Below are 24,736 nucleotides of genomic sequence, written 5' to 3'. Positions count from 1 at the left end.
CACAACACTAAAGTTTGCATATGATATAAATATATCATTCAGTGACTAAGTATATACTCATGTACTGTGTGTACATGCAAAATCTGACAAATACTTAGAAATATTCCAGAGTCTACTACATAGTAATTATTCAGTAACTATTTGTAGAATGAAGGCCTCTGTGCTAATGATATGAAATCTAAGAGAGACTACTTTTATATACTTAAAACATGAAGGGGAAAAGAAAATCTTAATACCACAGTATTAAGTTGGAGATAACTGGTTGTCTCCAGTATGTTTCTTCTTAATAATGGAACCCTCCCCTCCTACCCATGGCTACTTGAATGGTCTTTTCACAAATCTCGGTGTTACTGGGCTACTCAGTTCTGGCCAGTGAGATATAAGTGGAGGTGATGTGTGCAATGTTGAGGAAGTCTGTCCTTCAAAAGGAGATGGTTCACCATTCTTTCTCTTCTTGCTGGTTTGAATCAGAACTGCTAGCTAGAGCTTCTTAAGATTAAGAAAGGTAGAGCAACAAGATTGAAGGTCCCGAGTCCTTGACACGATAGAATACCATAACTAACCCTAGACTTCTTACTTCCAGATCTCTTTTATTTAGAGAGAAATAAACATCTTCTTTAAGCCACCATTATCTTAGATTTCCTGTTGTAGGCAGCCGAAGTTAATCCTGTTTGATACAGGTATGTATATGAGTTTCCTATTGTTATGGCAAAAAATTACCACAAAGTTAGTGGCTTAAAATAACATCCATTATCTTACAGTTCTTGAAATCAGAAGTCCAAAATGGGTCTCACCAGGCTAAACTCAAGGTTTTGGTAGGATTAGTTTCCTCCAGAAGGCTCTAGGAGGGGCTCTTTCTTTACCTTTTCCAGCTTCTAGGGGCTACCCACATTCCTTGGCTTATGGCCCCTTCCTCTGTCTTCAAAGCCAGCAACATTGGGCCAAGCTCTTCTGCTGTCAGCTTACTAGTTCTTTTTTTTTTTTTTTTAATTTTCAACATAACAGTTGCTCCATGCAATCCATGCCCTCTCTAATACCCACCACCTGGTTCCCCCAACCTCCCTCCCCCCACCTCTCAAACCCTTCAGATTGTTTTTCAGAGTCCATAGTCTCTCATTGTTCACCTCCCCTTCCAATTTCCCCCAGCTCCCTTCTCCTAACTCCCCATGTCCTCCATGCTATTTGTTATGTTCCACAAATAGGTGAAACCATATGATAATTGACTCTCTCTGCTTGACTTATTTCACTCAGCATAATCTCTTCCAGTCCCGTCCATGTTGCTACAAAAGTTGGGTATTCATCCTTTCTGATGGAGGCATAATACTCCATAGTGTATATGGACCACATTCCTTATCCATTCGTCCGTTGAAGGGCATCTTGGTTCTTTCCACAGTTTGGCAACCGTCTCCCCCTTCTATTTCTAAGGGCATTTGTGATTAAATTAGGTCCACCCAGATAATTCAGGATATCTCCACATTTCAGGATCAGCTGATCGGCAAACTTAATTGCATCTGCAACCTTAATTCCCACATAATCTAACATATTCACAGGTTCTGGGAATTAGGGCATAGACATCTTTGGAGGCCACTGTTTGCCTACCAAAGTATACAGGCTTTAAGTTTCATGATAAATATTTTTATTGATTTATTTGTTCATCTTTAATTTATAAACAGCTTTAAAACATTATGGTAATTGGTCATTACTTTTAATGTAACATTTAGCATTGTGCCACATAGGAGTTTTAATAATTATTCATTAGTTCATTTATTTAATTGCTGTTGTCGTTCATATTCTCTGTGACAGATGCTATGTGGGGGCTTCATACACTTCTTGATCTCAAGAAGTGCAGGAAGAAACAGATTGACAAAAAGGCTGTTTAAATAAATGTCCAGGAGATCTAGTATACAAAGGAGAGACAACTAACCTGAAGTCAAGTAAGTCTTTCTTAGAGAAGGATAGAATTTATTGGGAAAATGAGGGAAGGCTGTTAAAGGCAGAAGTAACAACATATGCAGACCCCTTCAGATGAAAGTGCGGTGTTTTGGGGGCAGAGGATCCAAGAGAAGAAGAGCATCAAATAAAAGGAATACCTATTCCAGATGAGGCTGCAGAAGTGGGTAAACAGGAAACAGATCACATAAAGATTTTAAGGATTGGGGACCCTGTACTGAAAACAATTGTAATCCATGAAAGGATTTTTAAAGAGTCAAGAGTGTCCACATTATATAAGTGTTCTGATGGTGGGGGGATAGCAAGAGGAGCAGAAGAAAAGTGAACAGAACAGCATTCATCAAGGGAACTTTAATACAAGTTTTTTTCCTCTTGTATAATCATTTATAAAGGAGTAACTTAGCCATAACTAAAAGCCATACAAGATGTGGCTATCTGAAATGAAGCACAGGTGAAGAATAACGTTTTCAGATTATATTAACAAATAGATAATACTATTGTTAAATTGTAAGCAACATAAACCATACTTAATATTTGTAATGTTTATAATAATAAATTGTTTCAGGTTGGACTCCTAAAACTATCTTGCTACATGCCAGGCCCTCAAAATTATAAGTGAATGTTTTAAAAGGCTTCAGTATATCCTTTAATACTGTTTTCCCTCTATTATGTTTACAACACCCTAATGCACTAAAGCTAACACCTCCCCGTTCAGATTCTGCTGTCTTCCAAATTACCTTATATACTTCCAAGAAGGCAGACTTCATTTTCTTTCCCTCACATCCTTCAGAGTACCTTGTACGCACCACTATTGTAGCATTTACTTTGCTTTTACTATGTTTTACATCTGTCTTCTCTCCTAGCCTGAAATTTTTATCTTTGTATTTCTGATACCAAAAACAATGCCTGTCAAACAGGAAGCACACTCAGTAACTATGGAATAGAGCAGAAGTTTCTGCCGTCTGTGAATCATTCTGGCACAAGCACTTTTGTGAAGAGCAAATGAGATCTTGTATGTGAGGTGTTTTTACATGGTGCCTGACACGTGATAAATAGTAAACAATAGGTAATACAGCAAAAGCAAATTTTTAGACAAAGATCAGAGCCAGATATTCGGAGCATAAGCCACACCACACCTTTCTGTTCCACAAGGCTAAAATATAATTTTTATCCCTGAAAATGTCACTTCAGGCATAGGTGGAATGATTCTAATAAAGGACAAAAGGAAGAGGTGAGATTAACATGTTGTTTGTTTAGCATTAGTTGGAATATTTGTTATATCATGTAGAGATACTGTTGGCTTCCGTTAACTCTTATTATCTAAGGAATTGTCTGCACAGTAACTAAACTTACTACCCTAGCATAAAACTATTTTCAATGTAATTAGATGGCAAGAACATTTTTTAAAATACAAGTTAAAGATTATTATAGAAGAACTATAAAATCTGTCTTAGTTTTATTTCCTGGTTTGTGTGGAACAGACACCAATTCAGATAGAAGTTCATGATATTTTTTTTTTTCCATAGCATCCAAGAGTAGGAGAACAATCAGGTCTCCTAGGTAAAGAGTTGAATCACCTTTAGATAGACAGAACCTCTCCACCTCTTACCTCTGCATCTCTGCACTTCTGTTTAACTTTCTTTCAGGACTTACTACTGTGCACAAAGGTGTTATCAACTCAAAAGAGGTATGAAAAGACACCTAAATGTGCCCACTATAAAATTACACAATACTTAGAGGAAAAGAAATCGTCCCTATTCCTACCCTAAGACTAGTATTATTCAGTGCTTTTTTCACATGTATAGTTTATATAGTTGCAGTGATGCCTCGTTTTTGCCATACATGTATGAGAACTACATGAAATTTAGTATTATGCCTTTTCACTTAACATGCCACACACCTTTTCCTATATAGGCACATAACCTTGCACTTGAATTTTTTTTAACTTGGCTATAATATTCCTTGAATTGGAATTTACTAAATTTACTATAATTTACTAAACCAGTTACATATTATTGAACATTTGAATCACTTCCATTTTTTGTTTTATGAATAATGAACACTGTTGTAGTATAGTTTTTGTTTGGTTTTTTGATCATTTCCTGGGGAAATAGTCTCAGAACTGGAATTATTTAGTCAACAGAAATAAATATGGTTGTATCTTTTTAAGCCTATTGTCAGCTTGTTTTTGCAAAGGATCGTATCAATGTATGATGCCACTGGAAATACATGAACTTGTCTCACCATGATTAAAAAATCTTCGAAATTTGTAGCTTATTTTCTAGAGTGGATGAACTTTGCATTCCCACAGTAGGGAGGTTCCTCAAAAAGTTAAAAATAGAACTACTCTGAAATCCAGCAATTGTACTACTAGGTATTTGCCCAAAGGACACAACACTGATTCTAAGGGATACGTGTACCCCAGTGTTTATAGAAACAATTTATCAACAATAGCCAAATTATAGAAAGAGCCTAAATGGCCATTGACTGATGAATGGATAAAGATGTGGAGGAAGGGGTGCATATATATCTATATCTGTATATATCATGGAATACTCACCCATTAAAAAAAGAATGAAATCTTGCCATCTGCACAGCATGGTTGGAGCTAAGAGAGTATTATACTAAATGAAGTAAGTTGTTCAGAGAAAGACAAACACCATATGATTTCATTCATATGTAGAATTTTAGAAACAGAAGAGATGAGCATAGGGGAAGGGAAAAAAGGCAAACCAGCAAACAAACTCTTAATTATTGAGAACAAACTGAATGCTGGGGGGAGGTTGAAGTATGAGTTAAATGGGTGCTGGGTATTAAGGAGGGCACTTGTGATGAGCACCCAGTGTTCTATTGAAGTGATAAATCACTAAACTCTACACCTAAAACTAGTGTTGTGCCGTATGTTACTAACTAGAACTTAAATAAAAATTTGAAAAGAAAAGATATTGGTAGTTTATTTACACTGATTGTAAACATGAATTTCCTAATGGTTTAGAATATGTACATAGGAAAACACCTAAATGTGTATTAAATTCCATACTGGATTAAACCAATAATCATTTCAGTTCTGGATCTTGCAACCTCTTCAAACTCTTTTATGCCTAGTATTACAAAAAAAAAAAAAAACCCTATATATTTGTTTATTTAAAATACCCTTTGCTGAAAGAACAGTTTGTATTTCATTTAGCTTCTAACTAAATTTATCACTAGATTTTTAAAGAAATGTCTAACAAAATAACCATCCTTAGAATTTTTCTAAGTTTCAAATTCCTGCTAGCTCTTAAGCAATAATCAATTAACTGCAAAGATTCCTGTTATATGCTGGCAAAAGTTAACCATTTTAGAATTCTTGGGTAAGTGTACTTGACTGCAAAATAAATTGAAAAGTAACTCAAAGGAATTTCTAGGAATACTTTGCTGTAATCATTTAGGAAGGATGAAGCAGCTAATCTGAAAAGCTCTTAAAGATTAAAAATAAAGTCTGGTAGAAAGGTAAAGAACAGTGTGTATATAGTTTTCTACCGTTTACTACATGCACACACAAACACACAATTATGCATACCCAAACATGTGTAAGTGCATAGATTTTCTGTGGGAGGGCACATGATAGCAGTGTTTGCCTCTAGAGAGTTCTGGGAGACTAAAGCACAAGAAAGAGAAACTTACTTTGTACATATCTTCATAATTTTTGAATTTTGTATTGTGAACACATCCAAAACTATGGATAATGGTAATTTTTAATAATGGGTACAAAGGGCTAGAGAATCCTTCTAAAACTTTTTTTGGGCATAAGGTTATTCCCTAAGGGGTGGTAGTTGTAAACTAGAAAGACTGCAGTACTCAAAATTATGATCCCATTCACTAGTTCATTTATTCAACTGCTATTCTTGTGCATATTCTATGTGACAGATGCTATGTGGGGCTATAAATGCTTCATACACCTTTTGACCTCAAGAAGTGCAGAAAGAAACAGATTAACAAAAAGACTGTTTAAATAAATGTCCAGGAGATCTAGTATACAAAGGAGATAGATACATCTAAACCTACCTGGAGTCAAGTAAGTCTTTCTTGGAGAAGGAAAGAATTTGTCAGGAAAATGAGGGAAGAATGTTAAATGAAGAAATTACAGCATATGCAGACCCCTCCAGATGAAAGTGTTTTGGGGACAGAGGATCCAATAGAATAAGAGCATCAAATAAAAGGAATAACTATTCCAAATGAGGCTGCAGAAGTGGGTAAACAGGTGGAATTAATCTTGCTGATCTTGAAATGGGGAGATATCCTGAATTATCTGGGTGGACTTAATTCAATCAAAAATGCCCTTAAAAACAGAAGAGGGAGGCAGAAATAGAATTAGTGAGCTGACAGCAGAAGAAGGACTCTCTCTGTCCAGTGTTGCTCTCTCTGTCCAGTGTTGCTGGCTTTGAAGATAGAAGAAGGGGCCATGAGCCAAGGAATGTAGGTAGCCCCAAAGAAGACAAAGAAAGATTCCCCCCTAGACCCTTCTGGAGGAACCTAATCCACCAAAACCTTGAGTTTAGCCTGGTAAGACCCATTTTCGACTTTTGACTTCTAAGAACTGTAAGATAATATATTTGTGTTATTTTAAGCCACTAAGTTTGTGATAATTTTTTTGCAATAACATTAGGAAACACCTATATATACCTATATCAAACAGCATTAACTTTGGCTGCCTACAACAGAAAATCTAAGATAATGGTGGCTTAAAAAAGATATGTTTATTTCTCTCTATATTAAAGTGATTCCATTTAAAGCTGTAGAGACATAGTCAATTCTTAGCCCTGCTAACAGGCAGAGGCATAGCATGGTCTGACAAAATCACAGATCTCTGTTGGCCAATATTTATACTTTTAATTCCTATCTAAACCTTAAAATTCTGGCCAATTTTCTATTTTGCTGATTTTCTATGATAAGTTCTTAATCTCAGGTGGCTTTTCTTGCTCTCCTCTATCAAGATTGCCTTCAGGTAGCAAAGGGCACTTAGGGAATGGAAGAACACTTTCACTATTAACAAAAGAATGAATGAATGAATGGAATTTGAGGGTCCACACTCAACTCTTTCCTATGGGTATAACCTTGGATATACCTCCCTAACTTCTCTGACTCTGAGCCTGAGTTCCTTCTCTGCAAAATAAAATCTAATTTCTCTGCATACACCAAAAATTCCCTACTTATTCACAGGGTTTTGGTGAGTGTCACATGAGATCATGTATGGGAAAGTTATTTTAAAAACCGTAAGACATAGAATTTTGAATTTTTATTGTACGAACCTGCTAGATCAACATAATTCTCCCTAGAGTCAAATACTCATGAATTTTGAATAATTGACTCTTTTGTATTTTATGATAGCCCCTATGATACTAACTCATTTGAGTAACATGAATTTTTTTTTTTAAATAACGACTTTTTTTTTTTTTTTTTAACTTCTTTCTCTTGTTCACACCGTGATGGAGTTAAAATGTCAAAAACAGGTCTGAATTGACACGGTATATCAAATACTTGACTATTACATTAAATCTACCTTGATACAGTTTTGAAAAATAATTGCTTTTTATTTCTTAAGGTGGTTGCAAAGTACTGGTTTTGGCTTTATGACCAGTTTTGTCTTTGAAATTATCTACTTAGATTTTTTTTAATCATTTTTTTAATTTATTTTCACCATAACAGTATTCATTGTTTTTGTACCATACCCAGTGCTCCATGCAATCCGTGCCCTCTCTAATACCCACCACCTGGTTCCCCCAACCTCCCCCCCCCCCTCTTCAAACCCTTCAGATTGTTTTTTCAGAGTCCATAGTCTCTCATTGTTCACCTCCCCTTCCAATTTCCCCCAACTCCCTTCTCCTAACTCCCCATGTCCTCCGTGCTATTTGTTATGCTCCACAAATAAGTGAAACCACATATCTACTTAGATTTTGAACAACTGTCAAATGCAATTGAATTTAAGCAAGTTTTTCTTTCTAGGTAGCTTCATGAAGTGTTTTTACAGATCATAAAAATGTCCACAAAGAGCCAAATTATTGCTTTATTCCTACATTTGATACTACTTTACATTGTTGCTGTATATGTATAGATAATTATGTTGTTTCACCCTCAGAAACCATATTTTAATAGTTATAGCTGAATTTATTCCTAGTTAAAATATTATATAAAGCATGCACATTTAGAGTCAACATTATTCTATGTGTTTTGTTATTACAACTAATGATTTACATTATTTTAATGTTGTAAATAGCTGTGGAATCTAGTCATTTTGTGTGTTACTGAATTCTTTACTGTCATTAAATATCTTTTCTCTTTAGTAGCTCAACTTATTTCCTGAATTTACCCATATGATATTGTGCTTTTGATCTGTTAAAGTCACCAATAAATATGTTACTGTTTTTCAAATAATGTCATAGTAGGATGAAGAATTTTCTGGTGGGTATTTTCATTAGCTAACTGTTAACATTTTTAGTAAATGCGAAAAGTAATATATGATTATAAAACATCATATGTTCAGCATCAACTTTATAAATAGCAGAAATGGATAGTAGAAGATATTACTCAGATATTGTCTGCTAAAGAAAAAAACTAAAAACATTGACTCTATGAGAAAAATACTAGTTTTTTGAGATGATAGAATAAATTGATTGTAGTTCTTCCCTATTTTACTTTATTTTTTGTGTTTATAGAGGAAAATGCAACCTGATTTTTTTTCTTATTACCTAGTTTACTTATATTTTTGTCCTCCCTTGAAATCAAGTTCTTCAGTCTTCGGGTATGTTATGGACATGCATCAAACTACTAAAATCCACTTTGGGTGGTTGAGGTTGGTTTCAAATCATATCCTTGTTGCATCTGCTCTCCTTTCAGTGCTAGACAGCAGCGGACTGACCAAAAAACTATCAACCCCACAAAAGCATTTGATGCAAAGAATTTGACAACCCATTAGCTAGAAAACCATCACCTGAATAATTCAAAATTGATTGAAGCTTTTCCCCCATATGTAAAATTGTTCTGTCATTTCCTTCATTTTTTGCATTCCTGCTTTATATAGCCTTGGGAAGCATAGATCAGTGATGTAGCAGTAAAAGACATCATGATACCAAATAGGAAATGAGGACTTGGGAGATGCTTTGGACCTCTTAATTTTCAGGCCACTTGATAGCAGATACAGTTCATTACACAGGAAAATTGCTTGATCTTGGGAAAAGAGGGTGCTGGAGGTGAGGGAAAATGAGTTAGTCACCAATACAGTTCACCTTGCAATTCAGTCATTTAGATCTAACTAGAGAATGATTGCTGTCATGTTCCAGATAAAGAATGAAAGCTCTTCTCAGAATAAAATGGTGAATCATATATCCCCTGTTTAGATTCTAGGATAAAAAAGTAAAAGAAGGAAATAGTTTGTGTATGTTAATACACACCAATTTTAATAGAGAATGTACTATTTGTAGAGCCTTTATAATTACTACATATTGTTTTATTTGAGTTTTATTATGACATTAGTAGATATTATTTCCATCTCTTATGTATAGAGAGACCAATTCAGAGGCTACAGTCACTCAGTTCATATAGACTGGGACTCAAATTCAGATTCTATGTGTAAATTCTGTTGTGCTCAGTAAACATAAAATATCCAGGGCTGCCCAAAGACAAGATTCTAAAGCATAAACCTTTATTCTAAAGCATAAAATTAATATTCAGAAAAAGAATTGTGAATATTCTTTTTAGTGAATATTCTGTTATATGTTCAATATTTCTATAAATTTTCTCATGCAAAACTTTGAATGGCATATAATTCTTTCTATACTTCATTTTCTCTGTTTATTGAACATAAAACATTCCCTCCTGCCCCCCTTTCAGAAAATCTTTTTCCTTACTTCCCAGTCTCTATCCCTCCCATCTTTTTCCTTACTCCCCAGTCTCCATCCCTCCCCACTTGCCCTGATGACCCACCACAAATTTTACCAGCTTTATTTCATAATCAGTTACTCTGTGTCTTGTCTCTCATTCCATATTATAAACTCATTTATGATAGAGACCATGGCTAATAATTCCTGCTATAGTGATGACCATATCTGGAAAAAAATATATTTTAAATATCTTTTATGATAGTTAACTACCATCTATGGCTGGTAGAAGAGGATCCTGGGAGGCCTGGTTGGCTCAGTTGATTAAGCCGCTGACTTGATTTCAGCTCAGGTCATGATCTCAGAGTCCTGGGATCTAGCCCTAGGTCAGGCTCCGCACTCAGCAAAGAATCTGCTTGGGGATTCTCTTTTCCTCTCCTTCTGCCCCTCCCCCCACTCTCTTGGGCACATGTGCTCTCTCTCTAAAATAAATCTCTAAAAAAAGCAACGATCCTAATTGGATGCTAATATGGAAAGAGACCACAGTTTTCTTCAGTGTACTTGATAACCTGAACTTAACCCAATAGGAAACAAAAGAGCTGAAAAAGAAGTACCTCTTTTTAAATGAGCTGCCAGGGATTAGCCATCACATTTTAGTACCATTATATATGGTATTATGATATTAGTATACCTGAGTTCTGAGAGCCAAAGAAGAAAAGACGGATTCTTGGAGCAAACACCTTTAACATAACTAGGCAAAAACAAAAAAGGAAGACAGCACTCAGAAGTTGATATCCACCCTCCAAAACAACTCAAATTCTGAATTAGAATTTAGTAGCTCTGGGATAGAAAGGAATCTACATTGTTAATGGATGTGAGGACACATGACAGTACCTCTTTAGGGTTATAGGGACAGGAAAGAAAATATATCTAGAGGAGTGAATACCTCTAGTGGGGAAAGCTAAGAGTTGGAAAACTAATACTACATTGTTGTTAGCGTTACCAACAAAGATTCTCTTAAAATATAATTTTAATGTTCTTGCATTAATATAATATATGGAGCCAAGACCCCATAGCCATAGTAGTTCTTCCTGGCACAGAAAAAATTGCCAACCAGATACAACATTAATTTGTAGAACTCTCAGGGTAGCCTTCCTTCAATATGCACATTTTATATGAGCCAGTGGAAAAATTAACAAATGGTAGAAATAGAGGTAAGGGGAGGAAAAGTTTTTTAAAGATAACACAAGATGTTCTAGTTGTCACTAGTTATCATGGAATGAAACATAAGCAGGGCAAGATCTCAAAAAATGTATCACTCATATCTTAGCAATCTATTTTTTTTCAAAACTAAGACTACCTGTAGTCAAAAACAAATGAATCCAGAATAGGAAGAAATCTCAGAAGCCTACCAAAATATGGTTTTAAAAGTAAAGTAAAAATTTAGAAGTTAAAAAGTTTTAAGTTGTGTTTCGGAACCAAGACTGATTCTACAAGAATAAAGATAGTGTTACACAGAAACACGCAAAATGTAGTGATTGAGAATTTTAGAGAATGATATGAAATAAAAAACATATTAACTGTATATCTGAGGAAAATGATAATAGAAAGACGTGAGAGCTGGGAGAAAATCTAATATTCAAGAAAAAAAACAAGAAAGAATATAGATACAGGTAATAATTTTCCACAAAAAAATGTCAACAGAGAAGGAATGCCTTTTAAGAATCATTCAAGTTATGGGGTGCCTGAGTGACTCAATGGGTTAAGTGTCTGCCTTTGGCTCAGGTCATGTTCCTGGGGACCTGGGACTGAGCCGCTCATCGCTCATCGGTCTCCCTGCTCAGCGGGGAGCCTGCTTCTCCCTCTGCTTGCCGCTCCCCTTGTTTGTGCTCTCTCTCCCTGTCAAATGAGTAAATAAAATCTTTTTAAAAAGAATCAAGTCATTAAGAAAGATCAAAAGAAATCAGTAGAAACAGAAGGATTTTTTAAAGGATTTCTGGATGGAACCAGCTATTAGTTTAAGGCACAAGAATTATTGTTCTTTCATTGGTGGGGAAGGTCAATGTGGTAAGATCATTACAGAAAACATTGCTGGATTATTTTTAGAAAACTGTGTGTGTGGGTGTGTTAAAACTGAGGTAAAATATTGAACCAAAGATATCAAAACATGCTATTTAATCTTAAAAACCTAGCCTGAAACCAAGGGAGAGTGCCCTGTCTTTTTAAATGGGGACACTTACGAATTTGTTTATTCATTTATTTGACAAATATTTGTTGATCTACTTCTCTGTACAAGGCACAGGTCTAAGTTCTTGGGGCTACGATAAGGAACCAGAGAGAAAAATCCCTGCCTAGCAGAACCTGTAGTCTAGTAAAATGAGACAAATAACAAATATAATAAATAAGCAAATTATATGTTAGAAGAGGTTTGACTGCTCTGGAAAAATAGAGCAGGATAAGAATGACTGGAGATGCAAAAACATCATGGTTGCTCTTTTAAATTACAAAACATAAAATCGCAGGACTATGTAATGGATTCTCAGAAAGATGCACGTAAGTATATTGAGGATGTCAGTGGAGATGAGCATTAAGATATGTCCAGTAAATGACCATTTGATTTTAACTGCTCAGTAATGTTTGGTTCACAGCAGGTGTCATAGCAGAAATTAAGTTGTGGAATTCTCATAAAAGAAATACATAGTTTTTTAAATGAGTGCTATAATAAACAAAATCTGTGATGTGTCCCATTAACTGAATCCCTAACACCTGTTCTCTTCATTTACCTTTTTTTCATTTTGTTAAGTACCATTTCGCTACTGTTTTAAAACAAAATAACTGAACATATGTGCACTATTAGTCATAAAACATTTACATTCTATTCTTTCCATCATTGTTAATGATAATATAATGTTTTGTGTTGAGTATGCTTAAAAAAAGGAGTAATTTCTTTACCACAGATGAATATGTCCATCTCATCTGTTTGCACAGGAATTTACTAAGTTAGGAGTAGGCAAAGACCTCAGGCTTCGTGTACCTTTTGCTTAGTTCTTTTAGTTTTTTGCAGCAACGTTATCAATGACATGTAAGTTCATAGACCACATGAATATAGGAACTTCTGCCTCCTTTTCTCAACTCTTGGAAGATAGTTAGAAATAGGAAACTAATGTGTTATTATTAAACTACAGTAATAGTAGTTCAGAGAGCTTTGTGCTCTTTACCACTTAAAATCTCAATCCTCATTATAACATGATGTCAGGAAGATTCTTTCCAGACTGAGGCTCAGAGAGGGTTATTTTACCAAGGTCACTAACTAGTAGGGGTGGGGTGGAGAGCACAGTGCATGGGACTGAGATGAATCTACAGTTCTTTAAAAAACAATATATTCTAAGCTATGTTAAGTGACTTGGTTTTTTTAAAATTTTTTAATTTATTTTCAGCATAACAGTATTCATTGTTTTTGCACCAAGTGACTTGGTTTTATTGTGAAAACTGGAAGAGTAATAGAGTTTACCAAATCTAAACATTGCATTGTCTAGGTAAATGCTTGTCATTAAATGACAAAGCATCTTTACTCCACTGTTCCTTTCTCTGCCCCAGCCAGTAGCACAGCTCACTTCAGCTCCCAGGGCAGAAACAGTGATCTCCAACAAAGTAAGTGACAAAGGATGCACAGAAATTTTAGTTGGCTTATTTTTAATGTTATGCTTACTGAGGATATGGACTGTAAAAATTTTTTGAGTGAAACAATATCTCTTGAACAATCATTCTTAATAATTCATGATTTTTTAAGACTGAAAAAATCTCAAAATGGGTATAGTAAAAATTAATATTTCAAAGCCTGCTTTTTACTACTTTGTACATAATTTATGGATCAAGCCAAAATTTTAGAAATCAAGTTTGTGAAAATTTCTACTCTCAATACTCATATAATTACAGAACTAGAAATGCTAAGCATTTAGTCTTTTGCTGTATATTAGTGTCTAGAACATTAACTGCCATAGGCTTTGCCTCAGGTCTCTCAAGTTGGTTATTAACTAAGCTTGCAAAAGAATAACATATCACATTTTGTTTTATGAAACTGACAATAAAAAATTATTATTCTTGAAATCTAAAGGTTTTTTTCCCTTCAAAAATATTCTTGGAGTGGGGGGGGTGTTGGGGTGGGTGGGTAGGTCTGGTGTGGGCATGTGTGCATGCACTATATTAAGGGATTGGTAAACAAGTTTAACTACATGTTGAATAAAGGGATGAAATGTAACATTATCTAGCAGAAGTGTCCTACCCCATTCCCGGGTGAAAAATCACTGTATTGTTTATCAAGTGTCCCTAAAGACTGACGTGATTCCCCAGGTAAGGAGATTTAGAATCTCATTCCAGATTTTTGCAGGTTTATTAAGATAACCTTTTTATTGCTCAGACAGCTTACCACTTTTGCAATTTTGGATTTTCTTCTGTTTTTCTCTCTAACTGGTAATAAGACTAAGTGAGCCCTTTGATCTACACACTGAATCCCACAACTTCTCATCTACCCAGGGATGAAGTTACCTCCCTTCTTCTGTGTCCGTATTCTCTTCAGTAGTACAATGTGCTATAATATTATTACACCCAGTGGTTCATTCTTAGTCCTTATATACCTTGTGATAAGCAAATCCTCATAGTTGATCCACTGTCCTCTTTGAAATGCTTCCTGCCCTTAGCTTTAGGACTTGCCTGGTTTCTCTAATTCTTCTTAAGCTAGTCCTTTTCAGTCTTTCTTTCTTGTTCTCCTCATCCTAGTTTCTAAATATTAAAATGCTAAGGGTCAGTCCATGGAAGTCTTTCCCTCTCAGTCTACATGTCTTCCCTAAATGATCTTATCCCTCTTCTTGGCTTTAATTCTTATCTATATGCTAATGGCTCCCAAATAAATATCTTTAGCCGGGACCTAACCCATGAACTCCAGGCTTATTTGGCTTTTGTATTTGGATGGCCAGTAGACATTGCAAACATAGCCCCAAACTGTGCTCCTGGTATCCAGACCCCAACCTGTGTCATCTGCAATCTCAACTTCTTATTTCACACAAGAGTAACTCCATCCTTCTAAAGGCTCAGGTGAAAACCTTGGAGTTCTTCATAACTCTCCTTTAAATCCTTGTTCATTTTTTTTTCCCCAGAAAATTCGTATCTTCTACTTTTAAAATACATCCAGAATTTGACCACTTTTCATCAGTTTTCTTGCTATTCTCTCCCTCATGGAGTGTTCTTCTTTCTGCCTTTGTCATCCTTTGGCTTGTTTCAGTGGACCAGCCACAGTTTTCCTGTTAAAACACTAGTCAGATTGTGGTCTTTGCTCAAACCCTCCAATGACTTCCCTTCTCAATAAATTAAAGCCAAAGTCCTTACAAGGTTTTTAAGGTCTACATGATCTGCTCACACCCAGCTCTCCAACCTTACCTCCTACAGTCCCCATCCTTCACCCAGTTCAACCACATCTGCCTCCTCAATGTTCCTTGAATATGCCAGGCTTGTTTTGGCCCTAGAGCAGGGGTTGGAAACAAGGTCTCTCAGATTCCACAAGCTGTTCCTGAATCTATAGATTATAGTTCCTGAATCTATAGTTTATAGAGACTCTCCAGAAATCCTAATCAGAATATTCTCATAGAAACATAGTACCTAAATCATATGCTGATTTTTAAATGCCCCTATTAAAAGGAATTCTAAACATATTACTTCATGTTGCTTGGCTATTTCCTAAAATCTAATCTAAACTATTATGGAACTAAAAAGATGTTAACACAGTTCTGTGATGTATGACACAGATTATCTAAGCTAAAAGCATCTAAGTAATGTCTACAAATGTCAACTCAGTACCAATTAAGTGCTGGCATCTACCTTGAGCACATGAATGTCGTCTCACATTAGGGAGGGATACAGTGGTGAGTGAGAAAAACAATCTAAGAGGAGAGAGAGAAACTGGGGAAGGCCCAAGTGATTTTGTAACAAGGATTATCAGATGTCTTTGTCCAATAGGTAGTAAGACATATGACTGTTACATGAGTACAAGTCTTACTGAACATTATAATAACAGTTAGTGAATTATATTAATAAAGAAAAAAATTATATCTGAATAGGTGCAGAAAAAATTCATTTGATAAAATTCAACTTAATTAAAAAAAAACCCTCAAACTAAGAATAGAAAGATGTGTACTTAATCTGACAAAGAGTACCTAAACAAAAACTTAAATGTTATGTTTATCAGTGAAATGGTGGAAACCTTCTCACTTAAGATCTGAGGAGATAATGATGCCCTATATCAGCACATCAATATTAAAATGATTGTCCTCCCCAGTGCAATAGGCAAGAAAAAGACATGAAACATATAGGATCTGAAAGTAAAATATGAAGTTCTTTGTTCACAGATGATATGATTGGGTCAAAGAAAATTCAAAAGAATCTTCAGGTAATTTTTAGGATTAATTAGAATTAGAGTATTAGAAGGCTGAGTACATGATATACAAATAATAGTTGAAATAAGTAGGACTTAGAAAAAGAAAAAAATTTGAAGACACCATATAGAATATTAGAAAGCACCAAATGCCTAGGAATAAACTTAATAAAAGCATAATAAAAAGCTTTTCATACCCAGACAACCACAAAACATTATTGAAAGCATAGAACACCTTAATAAATATGTATGTGCTGGAAAACTTGCTATTGTAAAGATGTTCATTCTCCCTTAATTCAGTGATTTTGATGGAATGAATATATTCAACCAAACAAAATAAAAATTCCAGGTTTTTATGAAAACTGATAACCTGATTCTAAAATCTGTATCGAAATGAAAAGGACCAGAAATAGCAAAGAATCTTTAGAAAAAGAATGGAGAAATTCCTTTATCAAATATCATGATTTTTTTTTTAATAAGACAGAAGAGTTAAGAGTGTGAATTGGCAAAAGGATTGAGAAAAAGATCAAAAGACCAGAATATGTATCTATGCACACTATACATATATATATGCATATATATCTATGGACTCTTGGTTTATGATAGGTGACATAGTCTTCAATAATTGGCGTGAGCCGGGACGCCTGGGTGGCTCAGTGTGTTAAGCCTCTGCCTTAGGCTCATGTCATCTCAGGGTCCTGGGATTGAGACCCACATAGGGCTCTCTGCTCAGCAGGGAGCCTGCTTCCTCCTCTCTCTCTGCCTGTCTCTCTGCCTACTTGTAATCTCTCTCTGTCAAATAAATAAAATCTTTAAAAAAAAATTGGTGTGAATCAACTGGCTATCCATATGATAAAAGATGAAACAGGAGCCTTTATCTACAAAAATCAACTACAAGTAGATTGTAGATATAAATCTGAAGTAAAAATTAAATCTTGCAGAAAATAAAATATATTATCTTCAGGGCATTAGGATAGGCAAAGGTTTCCTAAATAGAACACAGAAGGCACTACCTAAAAAGGGGAAATGATTGATGCATCACACTCAGTAGACTACATTAAAATTAAGAACTTCCACTCATAGAAACCATTTAGAGAGTAAAAGTGAAAATTAGAGTCAAAGACAGTATTTGTCAATTGTATAACCAACAAAGAACTCATATCCAAAACATGTGAAGAACTCTTACAGGTCAATAAGAAAAAGATAACCAAAAGAGAAGTGGGCAGGAGACAAGAACAGACACTTCATAAAAGAGGATATCCAGATGGCCAATAAAGATATGAAAAGGTGACATCATTACTCTTCATAGAAATGGAAATTAAAACCACAAGGAGATAGCATTTCAAATCCAGCAGAATGGCTAAAATAGAAGAGTCTGACAGTACTCTATGGGGAGGATGTGGAGCAATGGGTACTCATATTGCTGCTGGTAGGGATGTAAATTGGTACTGGTAATTTAGAAATTGTTTTGTATTACCTACCAAAACTGAACAGGTTCCAGGGCGCCTGGGTGGCTCAGTGGGTTAAGCCTCTGCCTTTGGCTCAGGTCATGATCTCAGGGTCCCAGAATTGAGCCCCTCATGGGGCTCTCTGCTCAGTGGGGAGCCTGCTTCCACCCACCCCCTGCCTGCCTGCCTCTCTGCCTACTTGTGATCTCTGTCAAATAAATAAATAAAATCTTTAAAACTGAACAGGTTCATACCTGTAATTCCGCTCCTTGTTGGAAATGCATACATATGTGCACAGATACCAGAAGACATGTACAAGAATGTTCATACCAGCATATAAACAAATATTGTAAAATGCCCATTCAACCAATGAAAATAAAGTAACCACTGCTATTCCATTTATATGAAGTTCAAAAATAGATAAAACTATGGTGATAAGAATGAGAACGTTGATTATTTTTTAGGAGGAGGGAGGATTTCTAAATGGAGAAGGACCAAAAGAGGTATTTGGAATGTTTAGTAATACTCTATTTCTTGACCTGTGTGATGGTAAAAACAAAAAGAAAACAAAAACAAACAAGGAATAGTGTTCACCTTGTGATAATTCACTGAGTTTGTTGTGTTCACTTTAATATGTCTTTTAAACTTAATAATTTTTTAAAATTTTATTTGAGAGACAATGAATTGGGGGGAGGGGCAGAGGGAGACAATTTTTCAAGCAGACTCTCAACTGAATGCAGAGTCCAACTCAGGGCTCAATCTCATGACATTGAGATCATGACCTGAACCAAAACCAAAAGTTGGTTGCTTAACTGACTGAGCTGCAGAGGCACCCTTATACTTAATAATTTTTTAAAAGATTTTTTAAAAATACCCATTGCAATATAGCAACTATTACTTCCTAGGTGCCATTTTTACCAGTTTGTCAATCATTTATTTTTGTATAGTGTCTTATAGTTGTTGGGAAAGGCATTAGGTGAACTAATACATATAATAGCACCTTGGGAAATCATAATCTTGGCACGAAAAATGACTGGATCTTTTTAGATAGTAAGCATGAGGACAAAATCTTAAGAGCACTTTATCAAGTAAATACCTTTTTATTTTATTTTTTTTAAGATTTTATTTATTTGACAGAGATCACAAGTAGGCAGAGAGGCAGGCGGTGGTGGGGGGGGGGAAGCAGGCTCCCTGCTGAGCAGAGAGCCTGATGTGGGGCTCGATCCCAGGACCCTGGGATCATGACCTGAGCAGAAGGCAGAGGCTTAAACCCACTGAGCCACCCAGACGCCCAGTAAATACCTTTTTAAATAATATTTAATTCCAAATTAAGATATATTTTATGGTTCCAGACATTAGTTTATGCCTGCATTTATCAACACATGGAAAATATATAGTTTTTAAAAATATAAAATGTGTTCATAAATTACATGTTATTTTGTGATTTATTTTTATACCTAAAACATATGTTTGAAATCCTTTCATTTATTTTTATAAGATTAAGTTACTCAAACTAAAAAGACTATAGAGTGAAAAGTAAATTCCCCTTTATTGCTCCCCTCCTCCATCCTATTTCCTAAAATGAAGCATGTTAATACATTGTTTTTTGCATCCTTCCATAAATTATGTATATGTCAGTGTAATTTTTTTTTAAAGATTTTATTTATTTATTTGAGAGAGAGACAGTGAGAGAGAGCATGAGCGAGGAGAAGGTCAGAGGGAGAAGCAGACTCCCCATGGAGCTGGAAGCCCGATGTAGGACTCGATCCCGGGACCCCGGGATCATGACCTGAGCCGAAGGCAGTCGTCCAACCAACTGAGCCACCCAGGCGTCCCGTCAGTGTAATTTTTTTATAGACTTTGAGCTCATACTCTTCAGCAACTTTGTTTTTCATCAATATAATTTCAGCATATTTGCATATTTTCATGTCATTGCATAAATATCTACATCATTCTTTTAAATCTGGGTAATATATATACAATTCTTTTTAATGGTTGCATAATATTCCAACAGAGAAAATTTATTACTTGGACTTTCTTGTAATACATAGATTGTTCCCATTTTTTTGTCATTACAAAAATGTTACAACACTGTGTGTGTGTGTGTGTGTGAGAGAGAGAGAGAGAGTGTGTGTGTGTGTGTGTGTGTGTGTGTGTCTATTTGAGAGAGTATATGTGTAGGAATTGCTGAGTCAAGAGTATAAATATTTTTTGACATTGAAAATAACCCAACCAAACTTTACTTTTGTGAATAGTCATTGAGAACTTGATAGAGCATCATATCAAGAAAACTAATTTCAGGTAAAGCACCAAAATGGGAACCAATGAATCTTTCAAGACAGATAGGATATACTAAACCATTAATGGTATAGGGTTTTAGTAGAAGGAAAGACATACAGGAGATAGTTTTCCCCAGCTCCAAGCCCATAGTCACAAGAACCATTTGAATGTCAAATGTAGAATGAACAAACAAAACTTAAAAGTACAGTCTCTATTCACAAACAAGAATTGTAATATAATGAAATCACAAATTTATAATAGTAATAATCAAGTAAAATATTTTATTTAGATTCCTTATATTAGAAATTGTCTTCTCAGGATGAGGCCACATTTACTCTAAAAGGAGATCATCCTTGAGTCATGCTGTTCTAAGAATTGAGTTTTTCTTCTGCTGGAGAACTGTTGATCATTTAAGTCTGTACCCACTGCTGATAGGGATCCTTAGTTTAACACCAGGAAATAAAGGCATCAAAGGCACTCTTAGAAATGAAGCAGTGGACACTATTTGTATTAATGTGCTCTAAAAATAGTTGGAATTTAGAGAGGAACAGATACAATTTCTTCTTTACAGCCAGACAATTGGTACTCTAGCTCTTTTATTTACCTATACCATGCATCAAAATACAATGTTTCTTCACTGTAATACAAGATTTAAAAAAAAAATTTTTTTTTTAATTTTTGTTAATAGTGAAAGAACAGGAGACATGGTGGAAATTTGATATCTGAATGACTTTTAGATTTTGGGAACAATCATGGCTCGTTTTTGAGTGCTTATTAAGTGCTTGGTGCACTTTTAAGTACTTCATTTAAAACCCTATAACTTGGATGTTACAAAAAGCACCATTGCACAGATTAGGAATAGGAAGTGTACAAATGCTAAGCAAAGTAGACACTGGTATGAAGCAGAGCCAATATTCAAACCCAGGTAATATGGCTACAGAGTTCCTACCCTTCATTATTTCACTAGAAGTGGAGTTTCATTGGGTTCTGAATTTGCGAAGCCTGAGGCTCCAAGTCTTTTTTGCCTTCACCCACTTCAGAGCACACAGTGTCATTTGGTCATGAGATATCTCCTGCTTTGGGGCAGAGGGACTAGACAAGGGCACACATATTTCTATGCATGTATCCTTTGTGAAATGGTCATCTTAACCTTTTGCCCTAAAAGATGACTTGTAATTTTTTTGCTGAAAGCTAGATATGATATGTCTGATAATAGGAACTGAGGCAATCAGGTTTGAAGTGTGAGGTGTTACGTTAATCTAGCCAGGAGCTGGGCTGTGTTTAATGTTTGCTGTATCTGTGTCAGAGGCTTCAGTTTCCTCTGGGGTTTTTTGGTTTCATGTGTAAGTTTGGTTGGTTGGTTGGTTGGTTGGTTGGGTGCATTTTTTCCTTCCCATTGACTTTAGGTTTCCCTAAGAACTCCTTTTTTTTTTTTAAGATTTTATTTATTTATTTGACAGACAGAGATTACAGGTAGGCAGAGAGGCAGGCAGAGAGAGGGGGAGAAGCAGGCTCCCCGCTGAGCAGAGCCCGATGGGGGACTCGATCCCAGGACCCCGAGATCATGACCTGAGCCAAAGGCAGAGGCATAACCCACTGAGCCACCCAGGCGCCCCAAGAACTCCTCCTTAAATAGAGTCTGTGTCTTGCAGTTCTCTCAGTTGTATTCCATGCTTGTTATACCAGAGCCCTGTTGATGTGGTGGTAAGGTTTTCCGGGGGGGCGGGGAGGGGGCTGTTTTGTAATCTTAAATCTCTGCTTTTTCTCATGGAAAACCGTACAGCTATGTGCTGTAGAGAAGGAGGCATCCACAACAGTGTCCAGTCATGCACATAAAATGTGGTGGTGCATGGCAGGCCTGGCTAGACCCAGTGGATGCCACAGTGCCCAGAGGATGTAGTGATAATCCGTGGAGGGGATACAGAGAGAAAAAAGGGGCTAGAACTCTACACAATGATGAATTACCTTTATTTATTCTAACTGCTTGGTGAAAATTAACCACATTTGTTAATGAGCTCATGTGAGACAGTCCTCAGGAACTCCCAGAAACACTTGGAGCAGGTTTTTAGAGATCTAAGATGTTGTATTTGCAAGTGACAGAAAGATCCAGTAAAGTAAGAATTATGCTAGTTAGCTATAGGTAAGTTTTTAATTTTTAAACCCATAGCCTTTAAAATAAAGATTATTAAACTTCTCTTATTTTTGCCTCTATGTTTTTGCTATCTAAAAATCCTTACTTGCCATTAAGCCTGTCCTTTGATCACAAATCTACAAAGTGGTTTAACTGTTTTGGTTCAGAGCAAAGAAGCCAGTGTAGAAGAGAGCTAAAGATACTCAACCAGGAGTTTCAATTCTCATTATCTTTCAAAGCTCTTGGCCCAGTGGTGAGCAGGAGGGGATGAGTTTTTAACATCTTTTTTCCCCCTTCTCTAAACTCCATCATTCTTCCTTATATTCTGTGGTCTCATTAAGATAGTGTCACCAACTATGCTTTCTAAATTTCTCCTGTGTGGAAGTTTCTATACTTTGTTACAAAACAATTGGTAACTGATTTTCTTGTCATGATTGTTGACTTAGGAAGTCAGTGGTTATGTGTGATTGCCTTTCCATCAGCTGTTATTACCATAGTTCCCAAACTGCCCAGCTGTGTTCTGTTCCATGGAGAACTCAAAGAAGCACTGTGAGATCTTTTAAATTCTCAAGAGAAGCACTGTAACAGTTGGATGTTACATGAACTAATATTATTAAGTTGTTTGTGCCTGACTACTTAATAAAAGGAATAAAAAAGACCTGTTGGTTATTTGTTTTGACACCATGAAAAAATTAGTGGGGCACTAAGGGCACTGTGAACAGAGGAAGTTTGGGCACCTCTGCATTATCCCCTTCCCAACAACTTATTTCTCTTTGAGGATCCACATAGATCTGAGACATTGAATTTACCCCCAAATCCAAGGGATGGAGTATATAATCAAGCTAAATTCATCAATGCAGTGCACTCTCTAGGTTTTGATAAGAGATGAACATGTGTCCCACATCAGCCCAGTCAGAGTAAATCTCAGGTCCCTTGCTTAAAATACTTGAACAATCTCAATTTTAATCTCCTCTCTCTGTCTTTTAGTGAGAAAGAATATGGCTACGGAGTTCTTGACAACCATCTTTTGACCACAGTGAGAGCCAGCCTTTGGAAATAAAGTTGACACTGCTGAAGGTAGAGTGGTGAAACTAAAGGAAACTGGATAACATTCTTGAGCCACTGGATCAAGCCCACCCTGAAGCCTAACTACTACTTTTCATTCCTCTAAATATTATTATTTAAGTAAGTTTCTACCAGTTGCCTTGTTATTTTTAATTCATAGGAGTTATTATTTTATTCTAGTTTTTAGTCATATATAGTATTGCAAATATCTTTAAGTTTGCCTTGCCATATTGTACTAACTAGGATCTCTGATACAGTTTTGAGTAGAAATGCTAGTTTTGGATGAGCTTGTCATTCTCAGTCTCAGGGAGACGGCTTTCAGTAATTCACCATGAAGTATTACACCTGCTGTAAGTTTTGTTTTGCTTTTGTAAATAATCATTCACTAGATTAATGAAATTCTCTTTTATTCCTTGTTGCTAAAAATTTATATCACTAATGAGTGTTGACTTTGGGAAATGAATACCTTTCTGTTGGGGAAGCAGCCATTACTGCACCTGGATATCTGTATCCTGGATTGCCCAATCAGTGCCCTGGAACATATCCCTATCTGGAAGCTGAGTTCCAAACTTTCATTTCTTCCCACTTTCTTCTTCATTATTAGAGAAACTTTTTCCCTGTTCTGGGTACATGGTGAACTTCTTGTATTGCTCAACGTTATCATGTGCTTTTTTGTGTCTATTGAAATGACCATACCATTTTTTTTTAATTTTTTTTGACCATACCATTTTTTTCTCATTTTTTCTCTGTGAGGTAAATTATATTAACTGATTTTCAAATGTCATATTACCCTTTTGTTCCTGTAAAAAACTCCACTTATTCGTAATCTATTATTATTTTTATACACAGCTAGATTTGACTTGGTGTTATGTGGTTTAGGAATTTTGCATCTATCTTTAAGAGAGATTGACTTGTAATTTTCCTGTAATGTCCTTGTTTTTGTATCAAGATTATTCTGGTCATATTTCCATTCTCCCAATAGTAAAACCTGTTTGGAAACATACATGGTCATTATATCATACCATGTCTTGATTTATAATTAAATGTTATTCTGTGATTACAAAAAAAAAAGTGTCTAAATGAACAGTTAACTGAATTGTAATGCATACAAAAAAAAAAGATTATTCTGATGTCATTGAAGAGTTGTGATTCATTCTGACCTTTTCTGTCTTTAGAAGAATTTGTTAATTAGTGATATGTCTTTCTTACAATTAGTGGAAGACTTCACCAATGAAGCCATCTGGGCTTGGAGTTTTCTTCAGGCTAAGGTGTTCAATAATATATTTAATTATTTAGTGTGTGTGCATGCACATGCTTGTTCACATGTATGATTATTCAGATTTTGTATTTATTCTTTTGTCAGCTTTGCCAAGTTATATTTTTAAAGAAGAATTTGTTCATTTCATCAAAACTGTCAAATTTTATGGCATAAACTTGTTCCAGTTCGTCCTTTAATATACTCTTTATGTCTGTAAGATCTGTAGTGGTGTTCATTTTTTTGTTCCTGATATTGTAATTTGTGTATGCTTTTTTTTTTTTTTCAAAGATTGGTCTTGGTAGATTTTCATCAGTTTTTGTTGAT

The 24,736-nt window shown here is 35.5% G+C and overlaps 1 long non-coding RNA gene across 1 annotated transcript in view; it reads left to right on the top strand.

Annotated features, from left to right (window-relative positions):
- Window positions 1–24,736, top strand: part of LOC111155547 — a 49,001-nt gene that overhangs the window by 6,054 nt on the left and 18,211 nt on the right. Inside the window, exon 2 of the long non-coding RNA XR_002641147.1 lies at window positions 23,077–23,274. This is a non-coding gene — a long non-coding RNA (uncharacterized LOC111155547). The remainder of the gene's footprint in view (window positions 1–23,076; window positions 23,275–24,736) is intronic.

This window comes from Enhydra lutris, unplaced genomic scaffold (assembly GCF_002288905.1).
Source record: "Enhydra lutris kenyoni isolate GAN:26980312 unplaced genomic scaffold, ASM228890v2 scaffoldscaffold42, whole genome shotgun sequence".
NCBI lineage: Eukaryota > Metazoa > Chordata > Mammalia > Carnivora > Mustelidae > Enhydra > Enhydra lutris.
Note: the sequence above shows the minus strand (reverse complement) of the source record. Positions and strands in the feature narration are given on the sequence as shown.